The sequence below is a fragment of the Rhinoraja longicauda genome, chromosome 17, assembly GCF_053455715.1.
Source record: "Rhinoraja longicauda isolate Sanriku21f chromosome 17, sRhiLon1.1, whole genome shotgun sequence".
In the NCBI taxonomy this organism is placed as follows: domain Eukaryota; kingdom Metazoa; phylum Chordata; class Chondrichthyes; order Rajiformes; family Arhynchobatidae; genus Rhinoraja; species Rhinoraja longicauda.
Genome location: NC_135969.1, coordinates 7,905,276 through 7,919,371, shown reverse-complemented (window position 1 = coordinate 7,919,371; position 14,096 = coordinate 7,905,276). Strand labels below are relative to the sequence as shown.

Here is a 14,096-nt window from a genome sequence, read left to right as displayed (position 1 = left end):
AGGGCCCTTATCCCTCGATTACCTGCCTGTTCATGTGCCTGTCTAAATGTCTCTTACCTGTTGCTGTCATCTCTGCTTCTACCACCTTCTCTGGCAGTGAATTCCAGGCACCTCCTGCTCATTGTGTAAAAAAAAAACTTGCCTTGCAAACTCCTTTTAAAATTTCCCTCTCTCACCCAAAATCAATGCTCTCCAGTATTTGATGTTTCTACCCTGGGTGGGGGTGGGGGTGGGGGTGGGGGTGGGGTTGGGGGTGGGGGTGGCGGTGGGGGTGGGGGTGGGGGTGGGGGTGGGGGTGGGAGTGGGGAGCTCTGATTATCTATCTTTTCAGTGGCTCTCATACTTTTATATTGAGTTGTCCGTCAGCCTCCAATGCTCCAGAGATACCAATCCTGCAAGCTGCTGAGAATGTACATACCTTATTTATGTTGGAGGTAGTTAGAATTGAAAAAAAAAAAAAGCATTTGTTTCCAGGTTTGATCGCACTCAATGAACCCCTCCGCTGTAGGGTCATCAACCTGATATGTTGACTCTAGTTCTTTCTCCATCGATGCTGCCTGACCTGGTAAATAATTCCCCCATTTGTTTCTTTTTCTGATTCCCAGTACCTGCTGCAATTTTTGGTTGCATTTAGGTTCTGCTAAATAACCTTCATCTTCTAGCCCACATAAAACTTAGTTTACCAAAAACTCTCCTTTGTGCCATTTTACTGCTTCTGTTTTCTCATAATGCCTGGGCTCTTTGACTTACATTCCCTTCAAGTGAAAAGAACAAATTCAGCAATTTCATCACTTGAAAAGATCCTTTTTTTGTTTTTTCCCCGCTTTTGAACTCCTTAACTATCTATTTCCATCACATTCAATGTCATTTATGCTCCCGGCCCTTTGCCTCACTGTTGTCAACCATAACTTAATTGTCTTTGCCCCGTCCTCTAGAATTTCTTCCAGAACATCCTCTTTGACCTCCCTATGTTGGGACCCTCTTAGTTACCCATTCTGCCCGGGTTTGTAGTCACGTAATCTTTTCTCAAGCTCATATCTTCAAGTGCCCAGGAGAATTGTTGAATTTTAAACAGCTAAATGAACGTATATTTATTTTTCCTTGGACTATGTTTGTTAACTTTTAGCATGTGATGTGCATGCTAAAAGTTGCTCTTTTAAAAGTTTTAAAAGTTTAGTGAGATAACTACATCAGCTCTTGGGTTCTCTACAAGTTATGGTTAAACTTAAGTAATTATCTCCTCAAGTAGTGTTCCCTTTCTCTTTGAAAGCCTTTGCTTCAAATGACCAAAGACTGGCAAGTGCAACTCTTGAGCCAAGCATTGCCAGTGTACTTGAGCTGATCTCTTCATTGATTCACCACAAGTTTGGGTTTGTTGCTGATCTTCGACAATCATCACTTACAATTTACACTCTTACATGACGCACGTGGTCTTTATAGCAGAGGTCCCTGGATCATAGGGTTGCCAACTGCCCTGCATTAGCTGGGATATCCCGTATTTTGGGCTAAATTGGTTTGTCCCGTACGGGACCGCCCTTGTCCTGTATTAGGCCCGGACGGCGATGTAGGCCCGGACACTGTAGGCCCGGACACTGTAGCCCGGGGGCCGCAGTAGTCCCGGACAGTGTAGGCCTGTGCGCCGCCAAGCGGAGGTTGCGTAGCAACCCGCCATCCGGCCCAGGCGGCCGCCGTTGATGGATCTGGACCACGTCGCCGCTGGCTGGGTGAGGTCACGTGGGGCGCGGGGCGGCGATGTCACCTTGTCCCTTATTTGGGAATGAGGAAGTTGGCAACCCTACTGGATCACCATGGAAATAAGGCACCCAGCATGTGACTGGTGCTGTAATGGTTAAGTTACGAGACTAGCGATCCAGAATTCTGGACTAACATTTCAGAGACATGAGTTCAAATCCCACAATGGCAGCTGGGGAATGTAAATTCAATTAATTAGTCTTGGTAATAGTCACCGTGAAGCTATTAGATTGTCATTAAAAACCCATCTGGCACATTGGTGTCCTTTAGCTGCTTTTACCCAGTCCGGCTACTCCAGACTCATAGCAATGTGGTTGCCTCTAAAACATTCTGGTGTTTCCAACACTAATATGTTCAAACAGAATAGGAATAAAATCAGATGGAGCCTCTGTTACAGATCAAGGCACTGAATTCAGTCATCATGAAACTATTCCAGCCAAGTTAATCTTACAAAGTCCTTGCCATGGGTATTGGTGCCTCTGTTAGCAGAACTGTCCCAGAGCTAAGTGGAAAAAAATCATAACATAGTTGTCAGAAAATGTTAGGGATTCTTAACGTTTGGAAAGATTTGTGGAGAGAAGAAACATAATCACTATCTTGGGCAAAAGACCTTTCATCAGAACTATGAAATTTATTTCTATGAAATAAATTATAATATTCATCCCTTGATTAATGCTTTTTCCACCATGAATACTGGTTAATCCATGTAGTTTAATATCTTCCTGCAATTATCTACTAAACTGCTGCACACCAATTATTCTTTAGAATTTTAATTTACTTTTTGCTGTCTTTCAAAGTGCAAAATATCGGGCGGCATTGGGATGCAGCTGGTCGAGGTGCAGCCTCACAGCACCAGAGACCCGGGTGTGATCCTGGCCTTGGGTGCTGTCTGAGTGGAATTTGCTCTTTCTCCTTTTGACCGCAAGGGTTTACTTTGGGTGTTCCAGTTTCATCATATCATCATCATATATATACAGCCGGAAACAGGCCTTTTCGGCCCACCAAGTCCGTGCCGCCCAGCGATCCCCGTACATTAACACTATCCTACACCCACTAGGGACAATTTTTACATTTTACCCAGCCAATTAACCTACATACCTGTACGTCTTTGGAGTGTGGGAGGAAACCGAATATCTCGGAGAAAACCCACGCAGATCACGGGGAGAACGTACAAACTCCTTACAGTGCAGCACCCGTAGTCAGGATCGAACCTGAGTCTCCGGCGCTGCATTCGCTGTAAAGCAGCAACTCTACCGCTGCGCTACCGTGCCGCCCACATCCCGAAGACATGCAGGTTTGTAGGTTAATTGGCTTCTGTAAATTTCCCGGTGTGTGTAAGGAGTGGATGAGAAAGTGGGATAACATGGATTAACGGATGATTGGCGTGGACTCGGTGGGCCGAAGGGCCTTTTTCCATGCTGCATCTCTAAACTAAACTAAATTAAACAAAATAGGGTAGAACTAAAGTCGATAATTTGTCACTTTAACTGTTCAAGAGAAGAAATGTACACTAATTTAAAATTTGGGCCAGTGGAATGGATTATCTGTTGCTTCACCCACGAGCCCTGCTCAGCGTTGGAGTAAAAACTGTCAGGAAGTTGCCTTCTGATGTGCCTTAGTGTTACAGCATTTTTTCTTGTCATGGTAACTTGCCCAATAAAATGTGGAGAAAATATTAACTTATTGACGTGCCGGAGAGACGCTGAATGCCAGAAAAGGTCTTGCATGTCTCTCACAATGCAAGTAATGTTCTTGCAGTGTGATATTTTAATGAACTTGTACAAGTGTGTTGTTTCATTCCTTCAGATTGGAAATCCTATTGCAGATTTAATTCTAAAACTGCATATGAATTTTACATTAGATTAGCACAATTAACTTGTGGTTCGTGGTGTTGACTTGGCCTAGTTTAATAGGTTCTGGAATCATGTGGAAGATAGGCTGTTCCTGCTGAAAGGTTGCCACCCAAAATGTACCTCTGCTCCTCTCTCCTCTGCTGAGTATTTTCTCATTTTATTCCAATTTCTAGTCTCTCCAGATGCCTGTTGTATGATTGTTGTTGTTTTCCATCATCTTCACAGTCCCACAATCTTCTCGACGCAGCAACACCGAATTTGGAAGAATAATCACTCCACATTCCAGTGTGTTCATTAAAATAAATTCTGGGCAGCTGCAAATGCACTGAACAGTTGGTGACATTAGTGCACTGCAGGCTATAAAGTTCAACAAAATGTTCGAGACATTGAAGATGTATATTACAATTGGATGAACTGGTTGGTGACAGCATACAGTCTGTCACAAACTAATGCAATGTGGGGTAATTGCCTCATCCTGACAGTTAAGCTTGGATGGTCTCTGAACCATTCTGAGGATGTCAAGAAATGTTTTACTTAACCCTTTGAGTCCAAGGGTAGAGAGGTTTCAAGTTTTTTTTTGCACATCAGGTCACCGAATAAGTGGAGTTACGCAGGCGTCACTGAATAGGTGACTTTTCGGGTCAAGACCATTCTTTGGTCTGAAGAAGGGTCTCGACCCATTCCTTCTATCTAGAGATGCTGCCTGTCCCACTGAGATACTCCAGGATATTGTGTCTATCTTCGGTGTAAACCAGCATCTGCAATTCCTTCCTACACACTGAGTAGGTGAACAGTAATGGAGAGAAATATCTCAAGGACGAAGGCAGAGGGGAAAAAAAAGCCAAACAGGACATAATAAACAACACATTCTAATTTAGTGAAGGTATATTTGTTTGTCTTCAGTTTGGACTTGGTTTGATTTGGAAGAATATTGAAAATACATTTGGCACAATTGAAATTATAATATTGATAGTAGATAGATTTTTATATGGCTCAGGTGGAAGAATCGTGCAATATCAATGATGCAGTTTTACAGCTGAGATTTAAACTGGCCATTCTAGATAGACATAAATGATCCTCTGGTCTACACTGAAGAAGTGCCGAGTTATTTTCGTTGTCCTGATCAATATTTAGCCAGCAACCAATAACAGTCACAATAACAAACCATTGTATCATTGTCACATCACTGTTTGTGTGAGTGTCCTGTGAGCAAATTTGGTGTTGCATTTCCTGCATTAAAACAGACTGCATTTCAAAAGTATTTAATTGATTCCAACACACATTTGGACGGTGTGAGCTTTTGAAATGCACCATATACAAGCAACACTTTATTTCTCTTTAATTTTATTAAAGAGAAGAACGTGATGAAATAGCAGTGGAAATAAAAGGACAACTCAAAATGAAAATTAATTTATCTCATGTTAGCAGAAGTCAAAAAAAAATATTTTAATGAATTGGAGATTTGGTTTGAATGTTGAAATTACAATATATTTGAGCTAATATGTCAATGGAATAATTAATGAGGCTCATTCATGGGGATATCCGTCATATCACTGAGCATCACATGACGTATTATGTGCTTTAAAAAGTATTAGCCCTAAATCAAAACTCTTTAATAATTAGACATTGAAATAGCTTTTTTTGTTTGGGTACTTATCCATCTCCTGACTTTTTTTGTTAGATTTAGATTTTTAGATTTAGAGATACAGCGTGGAAACAGGCCCTTCGGCCCACCGAGTCCGTGCCGCCCAGCGATCCCTGCACATTAGCACTATCCTACACACACTAGGGACAATTTTTACATTTACCCAGTCAATTAACCTACATACCTGTACGTCTTTGGAGTGTGGGAGGAAACCGAAGATCTCGGAGAAAGCCCACGCAGGTCACGGAGAGAACGTACAAACTCCGTACAGACGGCGCCCGTAGTCAGGATCGAACCTGAGTCTCTGACGGCACTGCATTCGCTGTAAGGCAGCAACTCTACCGCTGCGCCACCGTGCCGCCCTCATGTAAATGAAAAGTTTATTTACATGAGGTATACAGACGAACGAAAAACTGGGACAAGTATTAAACTGTTTATACATATCTCAAGTTAAAGATATCATTTAATTACATCTACACAATTTATTTCCGTAACCCAGTCTGCCTTAGCATATTTTGCCAATACATCCCAATAAATCTATTGTCATATCATATATATATATATACATATATACATATATATATATATATACAGCCGGAAACAGGCCTTCTCGGCCCACCAAGTCCGTGCCGCCCAGTGATCCCCGTACATTAACACTATCCTACACCCACTAGGGACAATTTTTACATTTACCCAGCCAATTAACCTACATACCTGTACGTCATTGATTATGCTTTGTGCTGCTCTCGTCCATCATAAATATAGTCATATTTTGTGGAGCTATAGAAAAGCAAAGTGTATACTTTTCTTTGAGAATAAATAAAAAAATGTCTGAAAAGAAAATTAAAAACAAAAGGTATTAGCGATCACTGCTCTATTCACGATCAAGCTATTTGTTTTTCATTTCTTTTTAAATTATGCAATTTGTAATTTTTCATCTTTCTATAGTCTTTCGTTGCAATTCCCGGCCTGAAATAAACATTCACTTGGATTCAGTGTCATTTGCCTTTTCCATTAACAAATTCCCCATCCTTTTTGATTATAAACTCCATTGGAACGAAAGTGTGGCCTGAGGGACGGTTACAATTACCATTTTCAATTAGATGAATTGGATCCTAAAATTTTGCTTTTTTTGCTTGTGCACTTCTCCAAGTCTCTGACAGCAAGCTAATTTAACACTGCATGACACAAAGTTAATTCACAAACTGGTGTGTTGAATAGTTAATTGAACTCACTGAACAAGAGTAAAAGAGGGTGCAAGAAAATAACTGTAGATGCTGGTATAAATCGAAGGTATTTATTCACAAAATGCTGGAGTAACTCAGCAGGTCAGGCAGCATCTCAGGAGAGAAGGAATATGTGTCGTTTCGGGTCGAGACCCTTCTTCAGACTGATCAGTCTGAAGAAGGGTCTCGACCCGATACGTCACACATTCCTTCTCTCCTGAGATGCTGCCTGATCTGCTGAGTTACTCCAGCATATTGTGAACAAGAGTAAAACCTCTTCATACAGATCAGGGTACATCTCATCAACCAAACTTTATTCTCCATTGTGGTCTAATCTACTTCAGCCATGATTTCAGAGGGAAATCCAGCCCCATATCTGTGACGGGAGGAGTTTAAGAATCACGTGAAGTAATTCTTAACGTTGATTTTGTCATGACAACTCGCATCAAAAACAAGTTACCATCTTACCTTCCTGAACCTGCCCCATTGGAAAAAAGTGTTCCATGCCAAACATTGCCTCCTGCCTTATTAATGAACGTAATCTAATTACTAGCTTCATTTCTGACTCTGAACTTAAGAACATGAGAAATAGAAGTAAGACTATGCCTTTACATAAGGTTCTGACTGATTTTCTATCTCAGTGTCACTTTTCCAGCACCATTCCCACAGTCTTAATGCCATTAATATATGAAAATCTATCAATCTCTGTCTTGAATATTCTCAGTGACTGAGCTTCCCCATTCCCCCTGGGGATATAGAATTCTGACGATTCTTCTCATTCTGAAGAAATTCCTTCTCGTCTCTTTTCTGAATGACTAATGCCTTATTATGAGAGTGTGAACTCTTGTTCCAGTGAATCCAGCCAGAGAAAACAAACTCCACATTTATCCTTTCAAGCCCAGCTAAATGTTGAATATTTCATTGAGATCACCAGCCACCTTAAATCCAAGGCAGTACAGGTTCAGTATGCTTCATCTTTCCTACCTTCCCAGGAATCTACTTGGCAAATCTATCAAGAATCAATCTTGGCAAATTGTATGGACTTCCTTGCAAATTGAGTACTGGGCTCCTCACAATTTTCCAGTGGCTATCCCAACAGGTCCTGATATTTTTGATCAAGGGTGTCCCAAACTTTGTCTCAACCTGAGATAATATGTGAGGAACATATTTACACACACTGGTTTGCCCAACTGCAATACAGCTCTTTCAGTGCTTCTGAAACAAAAGTTGAAATGCTGGAAGAACTCAGCTAGTCAAACAGCATCTGTGGAAAGAAGTTCAGGAAGGATCGCTGACCTGAAACGTTGATTGGTGGCCAAGTCGATGGCAGTGGTAGATAGCTTCTTGATTAGTATGGGTGTCAGGGGTTACGGGGGGAAGACAGGAGAATGGGGTTAAGAAGGAAAGTTAGATCAGCCAGGATTGAATGGCAGAGTAGACTTGATGGGCCAAATGGCCTAATTCTGCTCCTATCACTTATGAACTTATGAGTTGCCCAAACTACTTGAATGACCGAGTTCTATCATTTCTGTTTAGTTTCATATTCCAGAAGCTGCAATTTTATTTGCATTCCACTATTTCTTATTCGAGAAATTCTATCACTAAATTTAATGCAATGATCTTCTTTTAATAAAGTGGCAGGAATGATCTTGCCCTTTTGATGGGAATTTCCTTGGAAGTGAGAGAAGATCTGGAGTTTGGACGCCAGTGTGTGCATTTTTCATCCCTTTGTATCTGGTTCCTCCGCTGTATGTTGGTCATTGGTCATGGATGTGCATGTCATTCCCTTGAATGGGGTCACTGATTTTGATTGAAAAGTTGTGTGCACACAAAACATAGAACACAGCATTGCACAAGGACAGACTGTTCAGTCCATAATGTCTGTGTTGAACATGATGCCAAATTCAAACAATATCATTTTCTTCCACATATCCCTCCCTCTCCTGCATCTCCCTATGCCAGTCTAAAAGCCTCTTAAACGCCACTCAGCATAGCACTACAGCACTGGGAACTTTGTATCCACTCTGCAACACTCTATATCTTTCCCTTTGTTCCACCTATTGTACTTAAGTTTGCCATGTAGACGTTACTGTACCAAATAGAACACAGAAAATGGAAAACATAGAAAAATAGGTGCAGGAATAGGCCATGCGACCCTTCGAGCCAGCATCGCCATTCAGTATGATCATGGCTGATCATCTAAAATCAGTACCCCGTTCCTGCTTTTTTCCCCACACCTCTTGATTCCTTTAGCCCAAAGAACTAAATCTAACTCTCTCTTGAAAACATCCAGTGAATCGGCCTCCATTGCCTTCTGTGGCAGAGAATTCCACAGATTCACAACTCTCTGGGTGAAAATTAAGACTGGATTTTGTGCATGAAGAGTGCACAGAATCGTTGTGTAAGCTGCGGAAGGAGCCCTCCATCCCTCACAAACTACCCACTCATCTGCCTCGTCAAACTGCCCCATCTGTGGAGGAGTCCATCAATCCTTTGTAGCACCATTCTGACGTTTGCCTTATCCGCCACAAATGTCCAGTGGAAGCAAATCAGCCTCTATCCTTTCTTTTTCCTCGTGACCCAAAACTAAAACTGTTGTCCCAAGCACAAGAAACTATTGGCTTCATGTTTCTGTGGATAAACACTTATGGATAAAATGGGAGGGTGCTTGATCCTGCAGAGAAAAAAAAGTCTTTAGTGGTGGGGAGGCAACAGCATTTAGCTAAAGGTCTGATTATGACATTTGGCAAATCATCTGCAAAGACTCATCACACACTGCACCTTAATGGAGGTGTCCCACACGTGCACACTGCAAAGGAAACATAGAAACTACAGGAGTAGGCCATTTGGCCCTTCGAGCCAGCGCCGCCATTCAATATGATCATGGTTGATCATCCTAAATCAGTACCCTGTTCCTGCTTTCTCCCCATATCCCTTGACTCCATTAGCCCTAAGAGCTATATCTAACTCTCTCTTAAAAACATCCAGTGAATTGGCCTCCACTGCCTTCTGCGGCAGAGAATTCCACAGATTCACAACTCTCTGGGTGAAAAATGTTCTCCTCATCTGAGTCCTAAATGGCCTACCCCTTATTTTTAAACTGTGACCCCTGGTTCTGGACTCCCCAAACATTGGGAACATTTTTTCTGCATCTAGCCTGTCCTATCCTTTAAGAATTTTATATATGTTTCTATAGGATAGAAAATGGGACAATTGGGGTAACAAAGCCCCCAGGATTATGAGCTCAAGGGCCCATTGAAGTAAATGGCATCATGAAGATGGCATGAAAACTGGTGGCGTTGCTAGTGCAGAGGACTCTCGGCCAAAGAATGATATTGGTCAATGTATTCGGAGGAAATTTAGTCTTGATCAGCAGGAGGTGCGGATGAGGGGGGGAGGGGGAGGGATAGGTCTAGGAAGAGGAGGAAATCCACCATGATAGGTTGGGCCCTGAAGTGTTTTAGGGAACAAAGAAATCTAAACAAGACCATGAAATAGATACTAGTGATCAGTATGGTTAAAAAGAAACAGGGAAGTTCTGAAACAGAGCCCACAAAGAAGTTTCTCGTGGGTTTTGTTCCCAGTTTAGTATTGGTACTTGCTGCTTGCACGCACCTTTGAGAAGAAAACTAGCAGATTTGATTGGACTTTTGTCTTGAGGCCATAGTCTTGAGGCCATAGATTAGTGAATCGATTGACTAAAAGGATTCGATTACTACGTTGCCATCAAAGAGTTTAGGAATAATGGTAATTGTTCCTTCTCTGTACAAATTTGTCTGTGGCTTTTCAGATTCACTGGGGAATGTTTCTAAATTATTATTTTGCAGGGCCTTTTTTTTCCAAACAAACCTTAGTTTGCTATTGTCATCTGTTCACTGTTTCATCACTAATGATGGATTCTGAAGACACTAAACTTTGTTGACAAGTTGGCAACTCTTTGCATACTTTGCGTATTGTATGCAAAAGCAAAAATAAATCACTCTACCGAGGTACATGTGACAATAAAGTATCATTGAATTTTCATTGAATATTATTTATACCAAAGAACATGAAGCTCTCAGCTATTTCCAGTTTGGCACCATTGATGTCAACTGGGATATGCACTCCACCGCGCCTCCTGAAGTCGATAACTAGCTCCTTTATCTTGGTGATGTTGAGAGAGGTTGTCATTCAGACAACATATTACTAAATTCTTTATCTCCATCCTGAACTCCATCTTATCATTGTTCATGATGTAGCCCACCATAGTGTAAGAAAATAATTGCAGATGCTGGTACAAATCGAAGGTATTTATTCACAAAATGCTGGAGTAACTCAGCAGGTCAGGCAGCATCTCAGGAGAGAAGGAATGGGTGACGTTTCGGGTTGAGACCCTTCTTCAGCCCACCATAGTGGTATCATCTGCAAACTTGTGAATGGAGTTGGAGCCAAATTTGGCTACCTAGTCATGAGTGTATGGGGAGTTTAGAAGGAGACTGAGAACACATCCTGGTGTTGAGAATTATTGTGGAGGATGTGTTGTCACTTATCCTCACAATTCCCCCACAGGTGGAAACATCCCACTCTGTCAGGACTGCTCAGGATACCACCTAATACAATTGAGGTCCCTTTCACTCATTGAAACTCCAGCTGATATAAGCTTATCTTATCTGAGCTTTGCTCAAGACAACCCATCCATTTCAAATAGCCCAATATACCTTTTTTCTGAACTACATTCCACCACATTAATATCCATCATTAAGGAGTGCAAAACTGGACATGGACCTCCAGATCTGACATCACTAACAGAATCCCCTCCTTACGTATTTCATCCATATTGTATTTAATTCTCCAACCAATACATGATTAAATTCTGTTAGCTTTCCTAATTACTTGGTATACCTGCAAATTGACCTTTTCAGAATCATGAACCAGGGTGCCTACATTTCTTCTGGATCCTGAAGGGTTGCAATCTCTTAACATGCACATAATAGACATTTAAAAAAATAGTCCTGCCAAAGTGGGTGAGTAAGATCATCTCTGACCCCTCTCACCCTGGCCACAGACTCTTTGAAGCACTTCCCTCTGGACGGCGACTCTGGACTGCCTAAGCCGCCCCAGCCAGACATAAAAACAGCTGTTTTCCATGAGCAGTAGCAGCTAAAAGTCTGTAGCCTCCTTGTGATCTGGTATTTTATTTCATTCCTCACGTGTTTAAATTATAATTTTTAATTGTCTACTGTTGTTACTTGCGAGCAAAGCACCAATGCAAATTCCTTGTATGTAAACATACTTGGCTACTAAAATTTATTCAATTCAATTCTCTAGCACTGCTCCATGTGACTCAACATATCTAAACATTGCCAACAAAAACAAATCCATTTCTGCCTGTTCCATATCTCTATTTACATCAATTTGTTATCTCTATGCCACAGATTTTTATTTCCAGCAATAACTTTGATGCGTCACCTTACCACATGCCTTCCAGAAATCTAAGTATACTAGATTAGAACTCAAAATGGCGGCGCTGCGCAGCAGCTGCGGCTCACCTGCAGTCCGTTTGTCTTTTGTGTTTTTTGTTGTTTTTTTGTCTTAATTGTAGTGTTTAGATGTGATGTAGTGTTTTTTGTGGTTGTGTACTATGTGTGGGGGGGGGGAGGGGACTGTAAAATTGGCTCTTCCGAACGGAGACGAGACCTTTTTTCTTCTGGGTGGTGTCTCCGTTCACGCTGCGGCCTACCATCGACCAAACACCTGGAGCTGGCGACCTCCCGCTGGGACCACCTGGGCTCTGGTTCACAGAGCCCGCGGACTGTACTCACCACCTGCGGAGCTGGCTGCCTTCGGAGGCTGTGGTGGCATTGTGAGTGCGACTGCGACTCGCCTTCGGAGGCTCCGGAGGCTTCGGCCGTGGGCCGCGTGGGTATCGGAAGCTTGCAGGCCCTGCCCTGGGTGGGGGCCGACATCGGGAGCTCCGGCAGCGGCAGCGTCTTCGCCCGCCCCGAATCGCGGGGCTTGGGTCGGCCCGCTGCGGACCTTTCACCGTCCGGCGCGGCCTGGAACAGGCCACGGGATTTTCTCCGCCCGGCGGGGGCTTCAATGTCTGGAGCCCCGACTGCCCCGACTTGGCAACTTCAACAGCCTGACCGCAGGAGAAGACGGCAGGGGAAGAAAAAATACATTCTGGCCTTCCATCACAGTGAGGAGGTGACTGGAGGAGACTCACTGTGATGGATGTTTCTTTTTTTTTTGACTGGACAATGAGAGCAAATTTCCTTGCCTGAAGGATGTTAATAATCTCGGTTGCCTTTTGTAGAACAATTGAGTAATTTTATGGTCACTGATACGAGCATTAATTAATTAACTGAAGTTCTCCAGCTACCATGATAGGTCTTGAATCAGTAATCTGGAATACTGGCTGTTGGACCAGCAACGTAACTATTATATTATTGGACTGTATCTGCTGTCACAATTCACTGGGTCAAAATGGTGCGTTTTCTCTCTTGACTTGGAGCAGAAAGCTTGTCCTAAACGGGAACAGCTTGCCAACGGAAGATGTGCTGGATGTTTTCATGTCATCCCTAAATATTTCTTGCTTTAAAACTGTGGAGCAGATTAACAGATCACTATTTAAAATGTGATAACCTAACAATTTTACCCAATCGCCAATAATTTAATTCTATTCTTGCAATCAGTATTGGCCTCTGTCTCTTGAGTGGATTTAAACACCATCTATTTGATGATAGAGTTCATAAAGTGACCTATTTCTTGTAAGTGCATGGTATTGTACTGCTCCATCAGACTATGTGCTTCTACCTTTCGTCCTGTTCTTCGCACAAGTCAGAAGGTCATAAGTGATAGGAGCAGAATTAGGCCATTCGGCCCATCAGGTCCCCTCCACCATTCAATCATTGCCAATCTCTCTCTCCGAACCCCATTCTCCTGCCTTCTCCTCATAACCCCTGGCATCTGTATGAATCAAGAATCTATCTATGCCTTAAAAATATCCACTGACTTGGCCTCCACAGCATTCTGTGGCAAAGAATTCCACCATCTGATTTAAGAAGTTCCTCCTCATCCCCTTCCAAAAGGAACATCCTTTAATTTTGACGCTATGACTTCCAGTCCTACACTCTCCCACTAGTGGAAACATCCTCTCCACATCCACTCTATTTGGTAAGTTTCAATGAGGTGACCTGAGGTCCCCCTTCATCCTTCTAATCTCCAGCAAGTTCAGGCCCAGTGCTGTCAAACGCTCATCATATGTTAACCCACTCATTCCTGGGATCATTGACTCAGTGAGCAAGAATTTCTCACAGTAATTTTTAACATACTTTATGAAATCTTTAAACTGGGATAATTTTAAATGTTATTTTTAGTTTCATGTTCTACGAAGTTGTATCAAGTTTTACCTACATCAACCAGTTCAGAACGGGATTCACTTGCACTTGAACAGCTTTGTTTGTGTCCTGAGAACATCTCAAAAATACCCCACAAAAAATTAATTAATTTTCAAATGCATCTCTCTCAATTGGCTATCAAACTCCCTTTTAATTGATTCAGTTTTCACTCTCTTGTAGGTAGTGGATTCCATAGGCAAATCATAACTTTGAATTAAAAATATTTTCCTTGCATCCCTTC

The 14,096-nt window shown here is 42.2% G+C and overlaps 1 protein-coding gene across 13 annotated transcripts in view; it reads left to right on the top strand.

Annotated features, from left to right (window-relative positions):
- Positions 1-14,096, top strand: part of atp2b2 (ATPase plasma membrane Ca2+ transporting 2) — a 1,022,617-nt gene that overhangs the window by 389,613 nt on the left and 618,908 nt on the right. The gene's annotated exons all lie outside the window — the stretch shown is intronic.